The sequence below is a fragment of the Carcharodon carcharias genome, chromosome 14 (genome assembly GCF_017639515.1).
Source record: "Carcharodon carcharias isolate sCarCar2 chromosome 14, sCarCar2.pri, whole genome shotgun sequence".
NCBI classification, from domain to species: Eukaryota; Metazoa; Chordata; class Chondrichthyes; order Lamniformes; family Lamnidae; genus Carcharodon; species Carcharodon carcharias.
In genome coordinates, this window is record NC_054480.1 from 24,907,629 (window position 1) to 24,929,075 (window position 21,447).

At 43.9% G+C, this 21,447-nt stretch overlaps 1 protein-coding gene across 4 annotated transcripts in view; it reads left to right on the forward strand.

Annotated features, from left to right (window-relative positions):
* Window positions 1-21,447, forward strand: part of slco4a1 (solute carrier organic anion transporter family, member 4A1) — a 181,000-nt gene that overhangs the window by 56,717 nt on the left and 102,836 nt on the right. For all 4 annotated transcript variants that reach the window (XM_041203717.1, XM_041203716.1, XM_041203715.1 and 1 more), the window contains one exon: window positions 967-1,059. The gene's annotated coding sequence lies outside the window, so the exon portion shown is untranslated. The remainder of the gene's footprint in view (window positions 1-966; window positions 1,060-21,447) is intronic.

A 21,447-nucleotide genomic window follows, 5' to 3' on the forward strand; every position in this document is an offset into this window, starting at 1 on the left:
AAATGTATATAATTATTAGAAAAAAGGGGGTAGGAAAGGGGATGGGGATGGAGGAGAGAGTTCATGTTCTGAAGTTGTCGAACTCAACATTAAACCCGGAAGGCTGTAAAGTGCCTAGTCGGAAGATGAGGTGCTGTTCCTCCAGTTTGCGTTGAGCTTCACTGGAACATTGCAGCAGGCCAAGGACGGACATGTGGACGTGAGAGCAGGGTGGAGTGTTGAAATGGCAAGCGACAGGTAGGTCTGGGTCATGCTTGCGGACTGACCGAAGGTATTTTGCAAAGCGGTCACCCAGTCTGCGTTTGGCCTCTCCAGTGTAGAGGAGACCGCATTGGGAGCAGCGAATGCAGTAGACTAAATTGAGGGAAGTGCAAGTGAAAAGGAGTCTGTTTCTATAATGGGTGATCAACCTACAATGTCAGTCCTACCACCTGGTGGTAAGTTGAAAATTTACCCAATGTTTACAGAATCATCTGCAGTCTTTGGCTAGCAATCTGCTGTTCTTCTGCTTAATGGAAAATGTACAATTTTTACATTTTTTTCCTGCTCTGTTTAGGGCCTGGAGTTTATATTGTCTTGATAATTAATAATTGTGTAGAACTAGAGGGTTCAAGATTGTCACATTAGAGACTTATTTGCAATGTTATTACCTCTTGGTTGCAATGGCAGTCCAGCTTCATTGTATGATTTGGAACATGTGTTCATCGATACCTTGGGGTGAGGAACTGTTACTGCTGAGTGATCTTGCAATAACTATTTCCAGTAGCTCTTATTTGAAATGAATCAGAAGTAACTCACCCGCACATTAGGTATTTTATCTAAGCTATTGAAGCATCTATCAGGTAGTGTACTGGTTAACTAAGTTTTGGAGTGGTTATATGGTAAAACATTATAGATATAGGATCAAAAATATTTTAAATTAAGAATTAATTTACATACAAAACCTGTGTGATTTTTTTCTTTTAGGTATAATAATGGTGTTTTCAGAACTCGGCAATTGGAAAAGCAAACCTCAAGCCACTCATCTCAATAAGCCTCTTGTGTTATCTGGAACTATTGGTAAGGCATAGTATGAAACTTTAGTCTTGTCTTATTTCAAGTACTTCAGCACATGGTGCGTTTCCATCTGTTCAGCAAAATTAACTGATCTAGATGATGAAATTACTTTTGGTGATGGTTCAAAATTGGGTTTCATTATTTTTCTGACGTCTAGAATGTAATATAATGTTACTTGGGAAAGCCTAACTCTTTTAAATTATGCAACTATCCTGTATATTATATAAATATTTAAAATTTTCTAGTTGAATTCACTCTTGAACTGGCATGTTGGCTTCCTAATTAGTTAACCACGTTTTCCACTAGGGAAATAATTCTATTTGCTTTCAGTTCAGTCACATTCTTTGTTTTGCTTTCAAGAACTCTTGGGTTCACAACAACAACATGCATTTTTAAAATGCCTTTAAAGGTAGTGTAAAGAAGGAACTTTTTGCTTGGGTAATTAAAAGTTTGGTCAAAGAGGTGAGTTTTGAGCAGGATCTGAAAGCAGGAGAGGAAGTCAGAGAAGCAAAGGGCTTTAAGGAAGACACTTCAGAGTGTGGGATCTGGGTGGTGAAAATCTAGAGCCTCGGCAGCACCAGTGAGAGAGGTGGATGCTGATGAGACAGCTAGAAGGATGTGAGTGCAAAATGGTGATGCTCTCAGAGGGATGAACGTGACTTTCCTTTTTTGATGCGGCAAGCAGGCAGGCCTCAGTGAACCGAGGGAAAGCCCCTAGTGGCAGCATTGCAGCCTCAGGGTGTCCGATGGCACTCCTAGGAAGCCACTGGGAGGCTGCCTCCATGCAACTGGCAGACATACCCACGTAGTAGGGGCCACCTGCTGCTAGCAAAATGCTGGCTACCTGGAAAAATTACCCTTAGTTGACCTTTAATTATTTACTGGGGGTGGTGCAGGGGGGTGGGGGGGAATGTGGGGGTGAGGGCATGTGACTCCCACCTCTTCACTTTGGTTTGGGCAAAGGATGTATATTCCTTAGTCTGGATTCTTGAGATTTGTAATGTTTCAACCATTAAGGATTTCAAAAGAGTTTTCAGGGTCCTTTATCCTAGATGACTGGTTGTTTCCAATGGCCAGGCCTGGCCTAATAAATGTAAATGGCTTTTGTACAATTCCCTTGGATTTGATCTCTGTAGTCACAGGGTCATAAACACCTCTTTAGGGACAATGAGGTGTCAGCTTCTGAATGCCAGAATGTTCCTTTTGTTTGAGTCATAGCCAGCCATGGCTTCAGTCATTTTAAAGACTTTGTCCAGTTTCTAAGATTTTATAAATTAGCCATGATGATATTATATATATATATTTTATAAAAATATAGAGTGAGATCTTAACCCACTTGACAGTTGGGAAGAGATTACTAGAGATGTTCTATAGCCATGCTTGGTTAAGTAAGAGTAGAACAAAGTGAAGGCAGTCACAGAGAGGAGAATTGAAATCTGACAGATCTTACTGTAATCCAGCCAGATATACTGATGGATAACTAAACCAAATACCCTCAAGACAATGCCACTTAGACTTGAAGGGACGAAGATGGAGGCTGTACTGGAGAAACAGCCAGGCTCAGAGACTGAGGGTTTTGCGCGGTAAAGACATCAAAATTGTAGATGAGCGAATTGTCAGGATACTATGGAAAATAGAGGGCCAGGGATCAAGCATTTCAAAATGCAGTTGTAAACAACTCTCGGAAGAGTCTTTTTCAGTGGCCATTGATACCAAGGTCAGTGGGCTTGGTAGAGGGTAGAGAACTGTGGATAATGAATAATTGAAGTGGGTGGAGATGACCTTGTCGGTCATCAAGATTGAGAGATAGTAAGACAAAAGGCATGGCTATAAATATGGGTGGGAGAATTTATATAGAGAAAAAAGTCTCAGTCAAGGCTTTTGTAGCACCAATAGGACTAATTCATTAGTCTTTAGAAAAAATAACTTTTTGTCGTTATATTCATTCACATTTTTTCCTTGAATCCTTGCTTAGAGACTTTAGTTTTATTGTTCTCAGTTTGCTGCTGGACAATGTTCATGGGTGAGACTTTTGAAAATCTACCCAAAAAACTCAATATTTTTACCAATTCTGCAATTCTACACCATGGAAATAATAGTCTAGATTTGATAGCCCTGAATTAATTACTGAGACAGGCAGCACAGTTTTAAAAGAACACCATGTAAATCTGGCATTTATATATCACCTTCACACGTCTGTCAGAGCTATTTGTTACTTTCAAACATCCCAAAGTACTTCAGGTACATTGAATTTTTGGAGCACATGGCTGTTGTACAGGTAAAATGCACAAAGTATTGTCGTCATGGTGAGAAAGTTGAGGCAGGGGAAAGACACTGGCCAGAAGTTTCCTGTCAGCGATTTGGGGACGGGGCCCGCTCACCAACGAGAAAATGATGCCGGGAGGAACCCCCAACGTCATCCCGGTCCACTTAAATCTATAGGAAGGCGGGTGGACAGCAAAATCAGCCAATTGAGGCCATTGACACGATCATTAAGATAACTAAAGACCCTGCCCATCCGACCTTAAGGCTGGCGGGCAGGCCATGAGCCCCAGCGGGCTTCTGATAATACATGAAAGCTCATCCACTAGCGGGATGAGGTTTCATGTCAGTTTTTAAAAACTTTAATAAAGTTTCTGTGCTTCTTATTAACATGTCCCATCTCGTGTGACATTGTCACATGAGGGGGACATGTTAATAATTTTTTTTTATTTTTCTATTTTTAAAGTTTCTTAGACTGTCAGTATTCTCCCTGAGACAGCACTTAGTCTCGGGGAGCAGTGCGCTGTTTCACACACGTGTGTGAAAGAGCGCACTTTGACAGTTGGGGAATTCCTCCCCCCACTGCACAGGAAGCACATAGCGCCTCCCATTGGGCAGCCCGCTGGGTGGGCCTTAATTGGCCCGCCCAATCAACATAGCAGCGGGCCCCGTTTTGGTGGCAGGGGGTCGGCTGCCCACCCACCCACCAAAGGCAAAATTCTGCCCACTATTTGTCGGTTGTGTTACTCCATTTTTGCATCACGTTACACTCCTACCAAGCTGCTTTTCCTGGGCAATCAGGATCAGTTTGAACATCCCTATCAAACCGTTCACTGCCCATAGTGGAGGACAGCCCACGTGATAAGTAGCTGTTATTGTCGGCTGGCTGTTAACTATCTGAACATTAAATGTAGATAAATTATACACTAGCACCCGGATCCCATTGGAATAGATTAACATCAAAAAGGGTTGTGAGAAAGTTAATCACTTGATAGGAGATATGATGAAGCTTTTGAAAATGCAAAGCTACGTTACACAAGGGATTAGACATTGTTGTAAAAACACTGTGATGCACGAACAGTGCACATAGGAATACAGACACTTTAAGATAAAATATATGTATTGGATGATGGATCCAAAGAATTGCAACTCTCTTGGCTACTTCTCAATAAACATGATCATTTGGAGATTGTCTAATGTGATTTTGAAATATAGCAGAGCAGCTCAAAATCCAGAAAGTTTGCTTTTCCAGTAGGAAAAAGGAGAAAATTCCAATTAATTTCCTGTCTGTATTAATCAGCTTTGAAGATGTTTGGCTGGAATTATTTGAATTATGGCTTATGATGCATCTGAAATGGAGTTTCGCATTGTAAAACAATTGGGAACATGGAGTAATAGTTTAAGATTAACAAATGAATAGTGTGGAGAAAATATTCATTTGCAGAAACTGCTTCTTGCTCTGGAATGTATTGATTTCATGGGCTACAATTAGGTATTTTTACCTGCTCACCTTCATAATTGCAGAATGCAGCACTGCACACACTGCTAACTGACTGCATGCTCAGCAGGGGATCCAGGCACATGTGTGGCTAAAAACAAAAATACTGCGGATGCTGGAAATCCAAAACAAAAACAGAATTACCTGGGAAAACTCAGCAGGTCTGGCAGCATCGGCGGAGAAGAAAAGAGTTGACGTTTCGAGTCCTCATGACCCTTCGACAGAACTTGAGTGTGGCTAACACAAGTTACAGCTAGCCTTCACTTCTTCAAAGCAGCCAGCCCCTTAAAGAGGAGGTGGATTCCGGCTGCAGCAGCTGCAAAAGTTTATCAGAGAAGGAATAAGAGTGCCAATGAAGCAGCAGGCCAGAAAGAGGTTTCCCAAGTTCTCTGATGCAGTGTTGAAGGCATTAGTCCAGGGAGTGGAGAGGAGGAGAGAGATAATTTTCCCGCGAGGGAGCAGGTAGCTGTGGAGGCCAGTGCAAGGAGCATGGCCCCAAGGACCTGGTTGCAATGTTGCAAAAGGCTCATTGACGTCACATAAATGGCCAAGTCAGTGCATGCAACTTGTAATGCCATTGTCACACATTGCACAATGTTCTACACTCCCATCACTCACACATTAGCAGTCTCTAGCAATTGGGACTCATGCTGAACATTCAGATGCTCCACATCACCCTCACACAAGCCTCATACTCACCTCTCACAGCTTTCACATATTTCCAGATATTCTGCTATTACAGGTACACAATGCAAATACATTGCAACACATTCATTGACACTTTTTCCTCTCTCTTGCAGCACAAGGTCACATGTAACAGGAGGTAGCAGTAGAGGATTGACGGAGAAAGACATGGCTGCATCTCCTGAGCCTCTTGGAGGAGATGGAGCTGACGAGAACACCCAGGCTGATGGTATGCTCCAGCCTTTATGGCCCTTTGAAAATCCCCATTCACCTTCATCCTGCAGTCTGCTATGAAGAGCAAGCTGCAGCCAACCCTCCCCTTCTGCATTTATTCTTTCAGATAGCCAAGACCTGCCACCTGTTCAGCCAATGCAGCCTCACCAGGAAGGGTGTGAGAGCACACATTTAATGAAGAAGCATCATCACTTAACCTGGCGCATGCAGCCACCAGCTCAGATACTGCGTGAATCTTAGTTTGTGTAGCTGTGGGATCAGGACCTGGTGAGTCACTGGGCACAAGTGGGCTGCAGCCAGACCTGGGGCGGGTGGTGGTGGTGGTGGTGGTGGTGGTGGTGGGGGGGGGGGGGGGGGGGGGCAAGAATAGTATGGATGCCAGCACACACCCCCCCCCCCCCCCCGCCCCGAGAGATGAGACCATGCAAGAGTTTACCTGCAGATGAAGGCATCTCCAAGGGGTGTGGGTACAGGTAAACAGTCGAGATGCTTGGTGCATTGGCAGACCTGCCACAGAGCCTGTTGTCACTGTAAAGGAACATTGAGAAGTCCAACTCCAACTTGGCACAGGGCTTTGTGCATAGCTTGGAACCCATCCGTTCAGCATGTGGAAGTGGTGGCCAACTCCATGACAGCACTTGTGGACCCAGCTATGATGCAACACCTGGTATTCCATATCTCACCTTCCACTGCAGCAGAGGAAGAAGCTATACAATGTGTCAGTGCTGCTGTGGAAGTTCAGACCAACTATGCTTGATGCCGTGCAAGCCCAGCTTGGTGCCATGCAGGTTCAGACTGCTGCCATTATTGTTGCAAATAGCAATGCACAAAGGGGCTTGCTGGCTTTCACAGTAGTCCAGCACTCTGTGCTCCAGCAGATTACAAGGATTCTTGAGGCAGACCCTTGGGGAAGTGCCAGTGGCTTCATGATGCCTGAACCTGCTGTCCTCCCTCAGAAGGACACCACTTGTGCTCTGTCCTGTGTTAGTCCACCTGTGCCCCTGCCAATGTCTGTCAGTCAGTCAGTCAGCCAGCCCAGACTGCTGCCGCCTGTGCCAAGGTGGTGTAGTCTGAAGTTGCTCCCTCAAAGCCGAGAGCTGTTAGATGGAGTCCTATAAGCTCGTCTGCAGTGACCGCCAGTGAAAGTCAGCAGCTTTCCACCAGCCATGCTGCAGCCACAGGGGTAACACTGCATAAGAGCACTAAGCCAGGCAAAGACTCCTACAATATAGGTACTAAGAGAATGCACAAGGGTGAATAATTCCATTTTGTAAGTATGATTGGAAGTGTTGTTGGGTAAAGTTGTTATGGAATGCGTTTTGTGAAGTCTGATATGTCCAGATTTTGACCAAGAGGACGCAAAAGGATGGAAAGGTACGGAATTATGCAGCAACAGTGCCATGGGGAATTTTTTAGGGGAACGAGAGATTGTTTAGATGCACAGGGAAAGCTTCCTTCTTTCACCTGAGATGTTTGTTGCAGACATAGTGGGAAGGGCTACACCTTCATGAGAACTGGATTGCGCAACATTCAGCAGACCACTACCAACGTGGAGAAATACTCTGGCAAGTACTGAAGGGTTCCCTCCCATCCCCAAGCAGTCTAGACAGTGTAATTGGTTTGATTTGGTGCCTTGAATATGGCAGGAGTGGATGATCAGAGCAGGATAAAAGCATTGGGACAGCGGCCAGGATAACAGGCATTCACCTGCATGATCTTCTACACCTGGTCGCACACCAACTGTATTTTAACTGCAAGTTGCCCCTTGAGGTTCCAGTACATCTCTCCATTGATATGCAAAGCCACGTGCATATAGTTGATGGTTCCCACATCATTGGGAATCTTACTATCTTGAAGAGCCACGTGCTAGCTCCTCCTGCCTCTCTCTGGTTAGAGGGAAAACAATGAAGTCCCCTCTCCTCAAGTAGAGGCCTTTGGTACCTTCCTGTTGCAGTGATGCACAACAACTGAGCTGCTGCTGGCTCCAGCCTGAAAGGACCCTGAGGCCTGAAAATTGAGGGCGACTGGGACTTTGTCACTTTGTGGCTGCAGGTCCAATTATAGGAGGTGGCACAGTTCACTGACCATCTCCTTGGTGAAATGAGGCTTCCTGAGACACAGCTCAAGGCTGTGCAGGAGGTAGGAGAAGCGCCCACTGAAATACCCTAGGTGGGTATGGCCTTTTTATTGAGAGCCCTCCTCCCCCTCTTGCTTCTCCCACGACTCACAGCTTCCACTCTCTGCTGCCTGTGCTCCATCTCCCTGTCATGCTGCAGCCCAAGAGGAACAGCCACTATAACTCCCATGGATGATAGCTGGCTTCCTACCCAGACCTTCAAGTTCCACTGAACTCCTTAGAAAAGTTTAGCGCTGCTCCCTTCTGACCCCCACAGCTGTGAGATCTCCTCCAACACCGCAGAACACAGTACATCCACTGACTCTGCAGCAGTAAAAGAAAGTCAAAAGCAACTCTCTTGAAAGTCCCTTTGAGGATGTTGTTAAATAGGGCTCATAGTGGCGGGGGACCTTCGTGCAACTGAATGCCTGTTCAGCTGAGAGTGTTTTAAGAGAGGGCATGAACAGGACCTGGGAGATCCAAATTGGCAGGTTGGGCATCAAATCAGCATTAAACGTTGAGCAATGTCATGATCTGCCCATTCTGCATCCTTCCAGTGCACAGGTAGCTTGCCCGCGCAAGCGTCCTTCCAAGCATGGCACAGCACGCGGGCCAGTACAGAGTTGGCTGGAAGACAATCAGCCACTATTTTCAGGATTACAGGCCCGCAGAGTGTCGACACCAGCAGTGCCACGGGAGCCCAATTTTGCGGCTTATATGTGTACTTTGTGAAAATACATGTTTCTTTTAATGTGTATTTTCTGCAAAATTGTAACACTACTTACTAAACCTCACATAAAAGTCCTTTTTATACAATGTACCTGCAGAGTATTCATTGTGGTCTTCCAAGATAGTGAAGCACTGAAATTATTGTCTAGTTAATCAACTGATTATTTATTATTAAATATAGAGTGGCACTGAAGCTCAAATGTTCACGTGAAAAATGCACAAATGAGGCAGCTGGCATTAAACTGGGATTGGAATTCTGTCTGATGTTTCCTTCAAAGGGTTCAGTCAAATTGCTTTGAAAATGTTCTGCTGCTAAAATACATTTTTGCACTTGGCAGAGGAGTCCAAGAATTTTCAACTGATGTAGACTGAAGAAAAACAACTGACTGTGGGTCACATGGTAGCACGAGGTTTCTTCAGCAGGATTTGCAGATTTACTTAGAGTTAGTGAACAAAGAAGTATAGGTAATCATCTACCTTTTGGTTTACATTAACTATAACACAGTTTATAGGTTTTCTAAAGCAACATTCCTGTTTTAATGTAAACCATATATTGGGACCATTTAAACAGGCAATTAGTCTTTTCATCAGTGAATTAGAATCTTTCATTTCCATTTCTGCTAGTTCCACTGTGTATCTGTGTCTGTGTCTGTCTGTGTGTGCATGTGTCTGTGTGTGTGTGTGCGTCTGTGTATTTGTGTGTCTCTTTTATATATTTTGAATTAATGCCAGTGTTAGAGCAGATAGGCAGAATGTGCTTGTTATGCCAAAAGAGGACCTGATCTGGCATTTTGGAGCATTTTCAAACTGACAGACTAATTGTTGAGCAACTGAAAAAGATTCTGTTAAGTTGAATGTTAATTACAAAGCAGGAATCTGTAGACTTTCAAATTCTTACGAAGCATGTACTTTGGTGCAGAAGTGCTATCCTGCTCTCTAGGGGCTTGATTTTTAATGCGCGCTTCAGGACCTCAACTCTGGTGCCAAATGGGGGTCCCAGGCCTATACTTGCCGAAAGCAGCCCTCCGACGTAGCCTTCTAGAGAGGCCTCCTCCATGCTTGTCATCAGGCCATCGACACTGCTGGCCCAACCAGAAAGCCAAAACTCTGGAGCCTTTGCATGCCAGCTGGGAGGGGTGGGGGCTGCTGAGGCAAGTTGGATAACTGATGACATTTCAACATGGAGACAATCTCTGAAAAATTGGACAACCAAGGAAATAAACTATGGCTATAGTTGCCAGGGCATCATTGCAGAGGGGGAGCCCTTTCACAGGGTGGCTTGTGGTTGTGGCAGCGGCCCTCATGGCCGAGCGGGATCCAGGCTTGGGCTGCATTGCTGTCTCCCACCAGCTTGCTCCGGGAGGCTGCCAACCTTCCAGCTGGAGGTTGCAGCCACATTGGAGGAACTTGTCTTTCACCTGGAAGATCGAGTCAATTTGTGAGGAGTGACCTCAGTTGGCACTTTAATTGGCTATTAGCCATTGGTTGGTGGGTAGCCAGCATCTGCCCCCCGCCCCCCCCAATCCTTGCTGAAAATAGGACAGAAGCAGGAACATGGTGACAGACTGACACATCGGCTAGTAGCGAGAAATTGCTGCCATGCCCGCCTCCAAACCAGCCTCCAACTCGGTGGCAAAACCCAGTCTCAGGTGTTAGGAACTTAGAAATTGCCAGACAATTAGTCAAGAGCTCCATTATCATTAGAGCACATGATGATCAGGATGGTAGAAGGCAAACTAGTTCTTGACTAATTGCAGCAATAAGTGTCTATCAATTAGTCTACAATAGACTCAAACATGAGGTTAGGAAACCCCCCCCCCCCCCCCATAGTCGGAAGAGCTGGGAACCATGGTTCCAATAATATGTTTCCCTTGAGATTGCATTTCATGTCTTAAATTACACATGCTATATTCCAATTATTATTTGACAGAAATTCTTCGAAGTTGAACTTGAATCAATCAATACAATCTACTCCTACCATCCTCCTAGAGAGCCTGTTCCATAGATTTACAACTTACTCACTGAAATAATTTTCCTGCAGATTAGAATTTGACCCCTCTTCAAACATAGGCCTGTTCTCTTGTTCTGGGATCTGTATGACTCTTCTTCAGAGCTAAAGAGAAGTGGAAGTGTGATGGATTTTATACTGTTTAAGAAGGGGTGGAGCAGGTGGAGCGAGGTAGAAGGTCAGGGAGTAGGTGACAGCTAAGGAGAGATTGATGAGAGAAAGATGTCATGGAGACGAAACAAAGGGAGTGTTAATAGTAGTGGTAATGAGTAAAGAAAGTGCTGAGAGTGGCATAAAGTTAACATAGCAGGAAGTATTAATAGCAGAACAATGGTCAGTGCTCTGTAAAAGCAAAACATAGAAACAAGTGACAAATGGCCCTGTGGGGGGTGGGGTGGAGTGGTTTGTGGAAAATGATTAAAAAAAAGAACAAATAAATAAAACAATAACATAAAAATAAATTAATTAATTTAAAAAGGTTTTTAAAAAAATATTGAACTAAAAAAGGGGTGAAGAGGGAGGGGAGAGCTCATGGTCTGAAGTTGTTGAACTCAATGTTTAGTCCAGAAGACTGTAAAGTGCCTAGTCGGAAGATGAGGTGCTGTTCCTCCAGTTTGCGTTGGGCTTCACTGGAACATTGCAGCATCTTGCTCTAATGCCCGCATGTCTGTCCTTGGCCTGCTGCAATGTTCCAGTGAAGCCCAACGCAAACTGGAGGAACAGCACCTCCTCTTCCAAATAGGCACTTTACAGCCTTCCGGACTTAACATTCAGTTCAGCAACTTCAGACCATGAATTCTCTCCTCCCTCTTAACCCCTTTTTAAATCTAATTTTTATTTATTTATGTTTATATATTTATAAAATTTTATTTTATTCTTTTATTTATGTGTTCATATTTTTACCCTTTTCCCCCAAACCCCCTCCCCCAGGGCCATCTGTCATTTGTTTTTATGTTTTGCTTTCACAGAGCACTGACCATTGTTCTGCTATTAACGCCTTCTGCTATCTGACCTTTATGCCACTGTCAGCACATTCTTTACTCTTTAGCACCACCATTAACACTCCCTTTGTTTTGTCTCCATGACATCTTTGTCAAACTCTCCTTAGCTGTCACCTGTCCCGGATCTTTTATCTCGTTCCACCTGCTCCACCCCATCTTAAACAGTATAAAATCCATCGTATTTCTATTTCTCTTAAGCTCTGAAGAAAAGTCATACAGACTTGAAACGTTAACTCTGAGTCTCTCTCCACAGATGCTGCCCAACATGCTGAGTTTTCCCAGCATTTTCTGTTTCATTTCAGATTTCCATCATTGGCAGTATTTTGAGTTTTCCTCTAGTTCTGGTGTTCTGGACAGAGTGCAACAGCTTGGTATGGTCCACATTATCTAGTCTCTTCAGAGTCCTAAAGCAAAACTGTAACACCTTTTAACCTGTTTTTTATTTCCTCACCAGTGGAAACATGCACAATTGATTGAGTTGGTTTTTAAAGTTGAATTTCAAGCATCTTAGCACTTTTTTGTCTTTTTTTAAGAGTTAGCTCTGTTCTAGTGCTTTTGCACAGTTTTCACAGTAATGGGGAGGTGCTGCTAGTGAGAAAAATGTCATAATTTGCTGCCCCCTTTAAATGGGGATGTTTCTTAAAAAACAATATCCTTTGCATTTCTACACAGAGTTTGGATAGAAAACCAATTTCTTTGCAATTCCATGCGGGGTTTTAGATTTATAAAAGCAATTTCCTTCCTATTTCTGCACAGAGTTTTAGCTAGAAAACAATTTCCTTTTGTATTTGCGTGCAGGGATATAGTAGCTAGGCAAACCAGCACAAACAAAAAAAAATTATGAAAACTTTATAATTAGATTTAAGATTCCAAGCTGTTATTTTGACATAAGCAGTATGTGGAATGAATCGTTTCTAAAACTCATCATTTCTTGATCACTTTATCACTAAAAATGTAACATTTTACAATTGATTGCAGTTGGTGTCTGATAACAAGTATTTGTGAACCTGCCCTGATTAATGGGACTTTCCTTAGTTGTGGTGCCTGTTCCAAAACATGTTATTTTTCATTCAAGGTCTTCACCTATTGCAAAATTTAAAACTTTTCATGAAAACTGTTCAAATGTAGCTGTTCTAATTTTCCCATAAATAATATAACTATTGGTTCTAGTTTTTTGAGGTGTTATAATTTTGACCATTTAGGACTACTTTCTTAGCAGACTCAATGTGGTTAACTAAAAGAAGACAATATGCTTGGCTTCACATATATCTTTCAGGTGGACATGCCATTAATGCTCCGTGTCCCAAAGTACTTCAATTAATTAAGTACGTTTGAAGTGGAGTTTTCTACGCAAGCACAGCACCAAATTTGTGCACAGTAAGGTTCCGCACCAGCACGTGAGGTGAAGGGACTGATGGATCTGTTTTGGTGGTGTTTGAGGCCCTGACACTGGAAGAACCCCTTGCCTTTCCAATAGTATTATTGGAGTTTTCATCTTACCCAGTAAATGGAGCCTCCATTAAATGCTTCTTCTGAAAGATATCAGTTAAACATTCACTTCCTCCACCATGGCGCACAGAGACAACAGTGTGTACCGTCTGCAAGATGCTCTGCACAAACCTGCCAAGCCCCCTTCAACAACAGCTTCAGCATCTGCAACCTCTACCATCAAGAAGGATAGGGCAGTAGACGGATGGGAACACCACCACCTGCAGGTTTCCCTCCAAGTCACACACCACCCTGCCTGTCGCTGGGTCAAAAACCTGGAACTTGTATTGCGGGTGTACCTACACCGCAGGGACAGCAGTGATTAAAGAAGGCAGTTCACCACCACCACCTCAAGGGAAGTTAGGATGGGTAACAAATGCTGGCCTTGTCAGTGACATTCACACTTTGTGAACAAATAAAAACAAAGCTACTATGTTCCCAATGTCTTCTGTCATCAATGTGGTCTTCCATTACCTGTACTCTTCCATCCCCTGACCTTGCTTCCTCCCTAGTTTCATTTTCCTTACGTTAAGTTGGCTATTGCAGATTCTTTTAATGTCTTTTTTGCCTCATTGTATTACCACCAACAGCTTGTATTTATATAGCGCCTTGAACATAATAAAATGTCCAAAGGCGCTTCACAAGAGTGAAAGCAAACTTTGACACTAAGCCACATACGGAGGTATTGGCAAAGATGATCAAAAGTTTGGTCAAAGAGGTAGCTTTTAAGGAGTTCATAAAGGAGGAAAGAGAAGTAGAGAGATGGAGAGCTTTAAGAAGGAATTCTGAGCCTTAGGGCACCGGCAGCTGAAGGCACTGGCATCATTGGTGGAACAGTTCAAATCAGGGATGCTCAAGAGGCCAGAATTAGATGAGCACGGCTATCTTGGAGGATTATGGGGCAGAGGAGATTACAGAGGTGATGGGAGGGAGGCAAGACAGTGGAGGGATTTGAAAACAAGGACGAGAATTTTAAAATCAGTTGCTTCACTGGAAGCCATTGTAGGTCAGCAAGCAGAGGAGTGATAGGTGAATGAATTTAGTGCAAGAAGGATATGAGCTGGTGAGTTTAACCATTCTCTGCTTTTGTAATAAGTAGATTGCAGGTTATTACACCTGTTAACTTATCCCCTCCTGCACTTCTGAGGGGGTGTCTGGCCTTGCAGTTTTCTAGATCCTTATTTGGCAGTTTGTTCTCAGCTGGAGGTTAAAACGTCTGTGACATGTGCTGTATTTTAAGCCCTTGCTGTCGTTAGTAAGTTTGTGCTTCACTATTATGAGGAAGCCGAACATGCAACCTGAGCTTTAAAATTATAAAAAATAGTCTGAACCAAAAGCATAGTCACTTAACATGGGGTTGCATCTTCTGTTCGGCGAGCGGGGGATGGGACCCGCTTGCCAACGTGTAAAATGATGCATGGTGACGTTGGAGTCAGCTGCGTGCCTGCCGACCTGTCAACGGCCATTTAAGGCCATTAATAAAGTAATCGAGGTAATCAATGGATCTGCACATCCAACCTTAAGGTTGGCGGGCAGGCTGGGAGCCCAGGCGGGTTTCCGAGAAAACATGAAACCTCATCCACGGGCCGGATGAGGTTTCATGAGGGCATTAAGATTTTTCTGAAATGTCTAAATAAAAGAAATTGACATGTCCAAACGTATGTGACATTAGCATCTGAGTGGACATGTCAGTATTTTATTTTCGTGTCTTTCATCAGACTTTCAAACCCGCGCCGATCTCCCTGAGGCAGCACTTTGCCTTTGGGAGATCTGTGTGCTCTTTTGCGCGCATGTACGAAAGAGCGCATTCCAAGCTCAGGGAACTCTCCCCCCTCACCGACCCCCCCCCCCCCCCATTCCCCACACCCCCACGCGCACAGGGAGCTTCCTGGCGGACATCACACTGGGCAGGCCTTAATTGGCCTACCTACATAAAATGGCGGTGCGCCCCCAACTGTGAGTGCCAGTCGGGAACCTGCCCGCTCGCGCCCACTCCCACACAACACCCCCCCCCCCCGCAATGGGTGGGAGGGGGGTGGAGATCCTGCCCCCAAACCTTCAAATTTCATTTAACAGAAAACACCAACTCCACTGAGTTAAGGTGCACGGTGAAAACGGCTAGGGGGCACACACCCTAACTGGCAGCTCTTTTCGTGAATTTCTTATCGATTCAAAGTGAAGATGGCAAAATGCTGCTCGAGAGGCTTCGATGAAAAGAAAGTACAGCAAGTTTCTTTGGGGCATTTTAAAATACCAATTTGTATGTTGTCATCACTAATGTTGTAACTTATACCTGTATGTGGGAACAAGGGGAGACCATTTAGCCCCTTGAGTCTGCTCCAGTATTCAGTGAGATCACGGCCAGGATTTTACAGCCCTGCCGTGGTGTGTGTGTGTGTCCCCCTCCACCCGCAAATGCGGTGAGCCATATAAATCTCCATTCAGTCGGGCAGGACTGTAATATCCCGCTGGGCCGGTGGGGGGTGGGGGGGGGTCCGTGAAATCCTGGCGCATGGCTGATCTGGGACCTAGCTCCAAGTACTTGCCTTTGCCCCAGATGCTTTACTATCTTTGATTAACAAAAATCTATCAATATCAGATTTAAAATTAACAATCGAACCAGCATCAAATTCCATTTATGGAAGAGAGTTCGAAACTTCTAACACCCTTTGAATATAGAAGTTGTTTCCTATCCTGTGCTTTAAAGTGATGCAGCTTGTGTTAAAATTTTGCAGGTTGGTTCAAAAGCATCACACAGGAATAAAACGTGGAACTTTACTGGGGCATCAGTAAAAACTTATGGTTTGACAGTAAATGGGCACCTGAGGTGAAACTAGACTTTGAATGTAGAAATTTGTCCTCTCCCCTGCCGTGACTCTTATCAATGTTTGATTTCTGGTGTCTCAAGGTCCCTGGTATCCAACATTACTAAAGGTGTAAATCGTGTGTTTCTCTCATTTACGTTAAATTATAATACATCTGCTTTTTTATGCACAGAGGTATTATAATCCTTAGCCCATCCTTTATAGAGCCATGGTGGCTGAAGAGCCAAATTGCAACCCACTGCCATTGCATCAAAAATCTAGCCCCTGCAGGAACTTCTGGGCCACTGTCATGAAACACTAGATATTGTGATAGTAAAGTGGGAGAGTTAATGTAGTAATGGGCTTTGTTGAGCTAAAGGGCACTTTATGTTCTTTATGTAAGATCATACATAGTACAGCACAGAACCAGGCTCAGCCCATCGAGCCTTTTCAGGTACCTGAGCCACTTAACACAACCTTACTCTGCCTACACCCTCTTAATATTCTGCTTTGGCAAGCAACTTTATATCTCCCTTTAAAAAAAAACATGGCCTCTGTCTTAATAATGGCTTGTGGTAGAGAACTCCACAAAACCTGTGCCAGATGAGAGAACAGAAGCTGTAAAAAGACGGTTTCAATACATTCTTAACAGATAATCCCAAACAGTTGGCAGGTCAGAGATCTATGCTCTTGTTGTGGCATTGTGACAATCAAAATACAAATTCTAACCTTTTAATCTCTTGCAAGAATTGGGTACACAGTAGTCTGTCTATTGCTAAGCGCCCATTTTACATCTAGGGCAGACAAGCTCTGAAAAACTGTAAAATATATATCACTGTTGGTGTGCTGTTAGGGAGCTAGAAAGTATAGCAAATTTCTTTGAGACATTTTTAAATAGCAATTTATATGTTGGCACCTTTTAGGTTTTAACTTAAGTGTGTAGATGGGAACAAGAGAAGAGTATTTAGCCCCTTGAGTCTGTTCCACTATTCAATGAGATCATGGCCAAAAGTATGTAACTGTATGTTTATCGGGAAAGTCCCTTTTTATTCCCATTCATCTGGCAATAATTAGTTGCATGACTGCAGGTCAACTTTTTAGCTTAGATGGAGCAGTGAAAATTTAAGTCTTCAACTTATTTATTGAAATGTTACTTATTAACGTTTTGTGCATTAACTTGCTTTGAGGCACATCCCAGGATATCTGTAATTATCTCTTTTTTTAAATGAATGAACACTATAAACTGTTGTGATAATCTAAAAGCGGACAAAAACAGAAGATAGCAGTCACGACAATTAAACAAAACTTAACATTAATTTGCGGGGTCAGGGGGGTCATCTATGATCACGGGTGTGGGGAAAGAAGTTGTCACATGCTAAAGATATACCATAATTGGCAGAAGCGAGGTTGGAGGGTTCCTGGAGGGGCCAGGAGGAGCATTCTTGACCCACAATGTATATTGTAAAAGGCACTTAACCTTGTGCAGCCAGCAGCTCCTACCTCTATTTCTCTGTTGAGTTTTCTGAGCCCTGCGAAACCCAAGCAGCAGCAGTTGAATTTAAATCAAGCACCCAAACACTATGGAAACCTGATTTAAATATGTTAATAAGGTGCCCTCCTTTCCAAGATAGCACACTGAAACACCAGGCAGAACTTTGCCCTCGGATGGCGTGCGGGCCCCACCGGCTCAGTGGTGGGCGGACAGCTGACCCCCGCCACTGAAACGGGGCCTGCCGCCATTTTAAGTGGGCGGGCCAGTTAAGGCCCACCCAGCGGCATCCCCGACGGGAAGTGCATAGTTCCGGGGTGGGGGGGGAAGGGCTTCCCCATCTGTCAAAATGCACTCTTTCGCCCATGCGCGTGAAAGAGCGCACTGCTCCCTGAGGCAAAGTCCTATCTCAGGGAGGTTCGTGGCAGGTAAGTTAAGTGTAAAAATAGAAACATTAAAAAAATTATTAACATGTCCCCCTCATGTGACAATGTCACGCGAGATGGGACATGTTAATAAAAAACACACAAACTTTATTACTTTTTTAAAAAAACAGACATGAAACTTCATCCCGCCAGTGGATGAAGTTTCATGAATAATCTGGAGCCTGCTGGGGCTCCTGGCCTGCCCGCCAGCCTTAAGGTTGGACGGGCAGGTCTTTAATTATCTTAATGTGCCTGTCAATGGCGTCATTTTCTCCTTGGTGAGTGGGCCCCTCACCCAAATCGCCAAGGGGAAAATCCTGGCCACCGTAAAAAATCACTGCAGGCACAAAGGGGATGGGTTTTTTCCTCCCTTTTTATGGCTTAACCATTCCACCAACTTCTTCACACCTCTCATGGGGGATTATTATCAAGGCCTTCGAGTTCAAATCAGTTTAGATAACTACTAATGATCGGAAAATAATATTGCTTTGTTTGAGCAAAACCAAATTAAGTGTTGAAAATGACTATACTCAGAGCCAATTGTTCTTTGACAGTGGGTCCTCCTCAATTCCCTCCTGAGTCGCAGTGGCCACGGTGACTTCTCCCAGAATGCTTCAGTCACTTCTCACCAGCGCCCTCTGTTGGATGCTCTTCCTCCTGTTGAGTGCAAGAGTCCTTCTCCTCGATTCCCTCCTGAGTCGCTGTGGCTGCGGTGACTTCTCCCAGAATGCTTGTCACTTCTCACCAGCGCCTTCTGTTGGATCCCAGAGGACTGTGAGTGTCCCAGAGGACTGGAAAATCGATAATGTATCCCCCTGTTTAAGAAAGGAGTGAGGCAAAAGACGGGAAATTACAAGCTGATTAGCCTGACCTCGGTCGTTGGTAAGATTATAGATTCCATTATTAAGGATGAGATTTCAGAATACTTGGAAGGGCATGGTAAAATAGGGCAAAGTCATCATGGTTTCATCAAGGGGAGGTCATGCCTGACAAATCTGTTAGAATTCTTTGAGGAGGTAACGAGTTGATTAGACAAAGGAGAGCCAATGGATGTTATCTACTTGGACTTCTAGAAGGCCTTTGACAAGGTGCCGCACAGGAGGCTGCTCAGTAAGATAAGAGCCCATGGTGTTGGAAGCAAGGTACTAGCATGGATAGAAGATTGGCTGTCTGGCAGGAGGCAGAGAGTGGGGATAAGGGGGGCCTTCTCAGAATGGCGGCCGGTGACTAGTGGAGTTCCGCAAGGGTCAGTATTGAGACCACAACTTTTCACTTTATACATTAATGATCTAGATGAAGGAACTGAGGGCATCCTGGCTAAGTTTGCAGATGATACAAAGATAGGTGGAGGGACAGGTAGTATTGAGGAGGTGGGGAGGCTGCAGAAGGATTTGGACAGGTTAGGAGAATGGGCAAAGAAGTAGCAGATGGAATACAACGTGGGGAAGTGTGAGGTCATGCACTTTGGTAGGAAGAATAGAGGCATAGACTATTTTCTAAATAGGGAGAGAATTCAGAAATCTGGAGTGCAAAGGGACTTGGGAGTCCTAGTCCAGGATTCTCTTAAGGTTAACTTGCAGGTTGAGTCGGTAGTTAGGAAGGCAAATGCAATGTTGGCATTTATTTCGAGAGGACTAGAATATAAAAGCAGGGATGTGCTGCTGAGGCTTTATAAGGCTCCGGTCAAACCATATTTAGAATATTGTGAGCAATTTTGGGCCCCGTATCTCAAGAAGGATGTGCTGGCCCTGGAGAGGGTCCAGAGGAGGTTCACGAGAACGATCCCAGGAATGAAAGGCTTAACATATGAGGAACATTTGAGGACTCTGGGTCTATACTCGATGGAGTTTAGAAGGATGAGGGGGGGATCTGATTGAAACTTACAGAATACTGAAAAGCCTGGATAGAGTGAACGTGGGGAAGATGTTTCCATTAGTAGGAGAGACTAGGACCCGAGGGCACAGCCTCAGAATAAAGGGAAGACCTTTTAGAACAGAAATGAAGAGAAACTTCTTTAGGCACAGAGTGGTGAATCTATGGAATTCATTGCCACAGAAGGCTGTGGAGGCCAGGTCATTGAGTGTATTTAACACCGAGATAGATAGGTTCTTGATTGGTAATGGGATCAAAGGTTACGGGGAGAAGGCGGGAGATTGGGGTTGAGAAACTTATCAGCCATGATTGAATGGCGGAGCAGACTTGATGGGCCGAATGGCCTAATTTCTGCTCCTCTGTCTTATGGTCCCATATATTTCACTGTGTACATCTTACTGACCTATTTTTTGCATTTATCCACTGCCTTTTGAGGTACATCCTTTTTTATTGCCAGTTGGAATGCATTTAATTTACACCTAATCCACATATATTTCAAATTCCCCCCACTGTTAGTCTGTCATTTGACTCACCAAGTCTTTTCAACTAATTTGAGCTGGTCTCTATTCATGTCAATGAGATTGGCAAACCAGTTCGGTTTGACTGCTGGAATGTGGAATGTTGATCAGAATCTTCCTGTTTCGCCCAATCCACTTAAGGATAGCTGAAGTCTCTGTTACCAATTAAAACCATTCTAAATTTTCTCAAAACTCAGTCATCTTTTAAAATGCTCCTAAAATGATAACAGATCCATTAATATTCTATGCAGACAGACTCTGTCTGAGCGCAACAACAGTTTGAAAGCTTCATCTTCTATGACCACAATTATCCCTTTCAATTTATAAGATGATTCCTCCTTTTCTTCCCCCTTCTCTATCTCTTAACATTGCTGATATATTTAGCTCTTAGACTTCTCTCTTTGATTCAAATTTCAAGTCAACCATTTCAAATAGGGCAGTTAGCTGCATGACTTAATTTCTAATGCTTTGCTGACTCTCAAATTCTTACCAGTTTGTACTTCTCTGTATCCTTGTTCTTCCTATTTTTATCTTTATTATCTTTTTCCCTAATCCCTCTCACTATCTGTCCTCAGGTATATCTGTCCTCAGGTATATCTGCCCAATTCCCCTTCTTGAGCTTACCATTATAGATTAATTTGCTCACTTACTACTTAAGTCCTGTAGCTCTAAGATATGGGGCACCAAAACATCTTATCTAGGCCATCTATCAACCAGTAAGCCTTCGCTTGAGCAACTTTAAACAAAATTAAATTTTACTAAAATAAATAAGGTGAATTGTTTCTTCATTGTCTTACTTCTCCTCTTCTTAGGCAGTCCCTCGGGATCGATTTGACTAGCTTCCGTGCTGGTTCGATGGGTTCTGAAATGGCTAATTAGTCCAATGTGCAGTCTTCAGACTTTGCCACATCTGGGGCAGCTGATATTTGAACGGTTGGGTGAATGGGTTGTTTGGCGATTTGTACCCTCCCTCCGATGCCTTGACTTCACCTCTGCGTGTTCCCGGTGAAGCCTCTCGATGTGTTTGGTGCCCTTGCAAATGAGCCTTCTCCAGTTTGGTTGGTCACAAACCAAGGGCTCTCATGAGTCGCCAGGGATGTTTGACCTCTTCAGGGATGCTTTGAGGAAATCTCTAAAGGGTTTCAACTTCTCTGAGCCTCCTGACATGATTGAGTTCTGAGTAGAGCAGTTGCTCCAGGGGTCTGGTGTCAGACAAACGAATGACATTTCCTCTCCAGCAGAACTGGTTTTGAGCGATTAGTG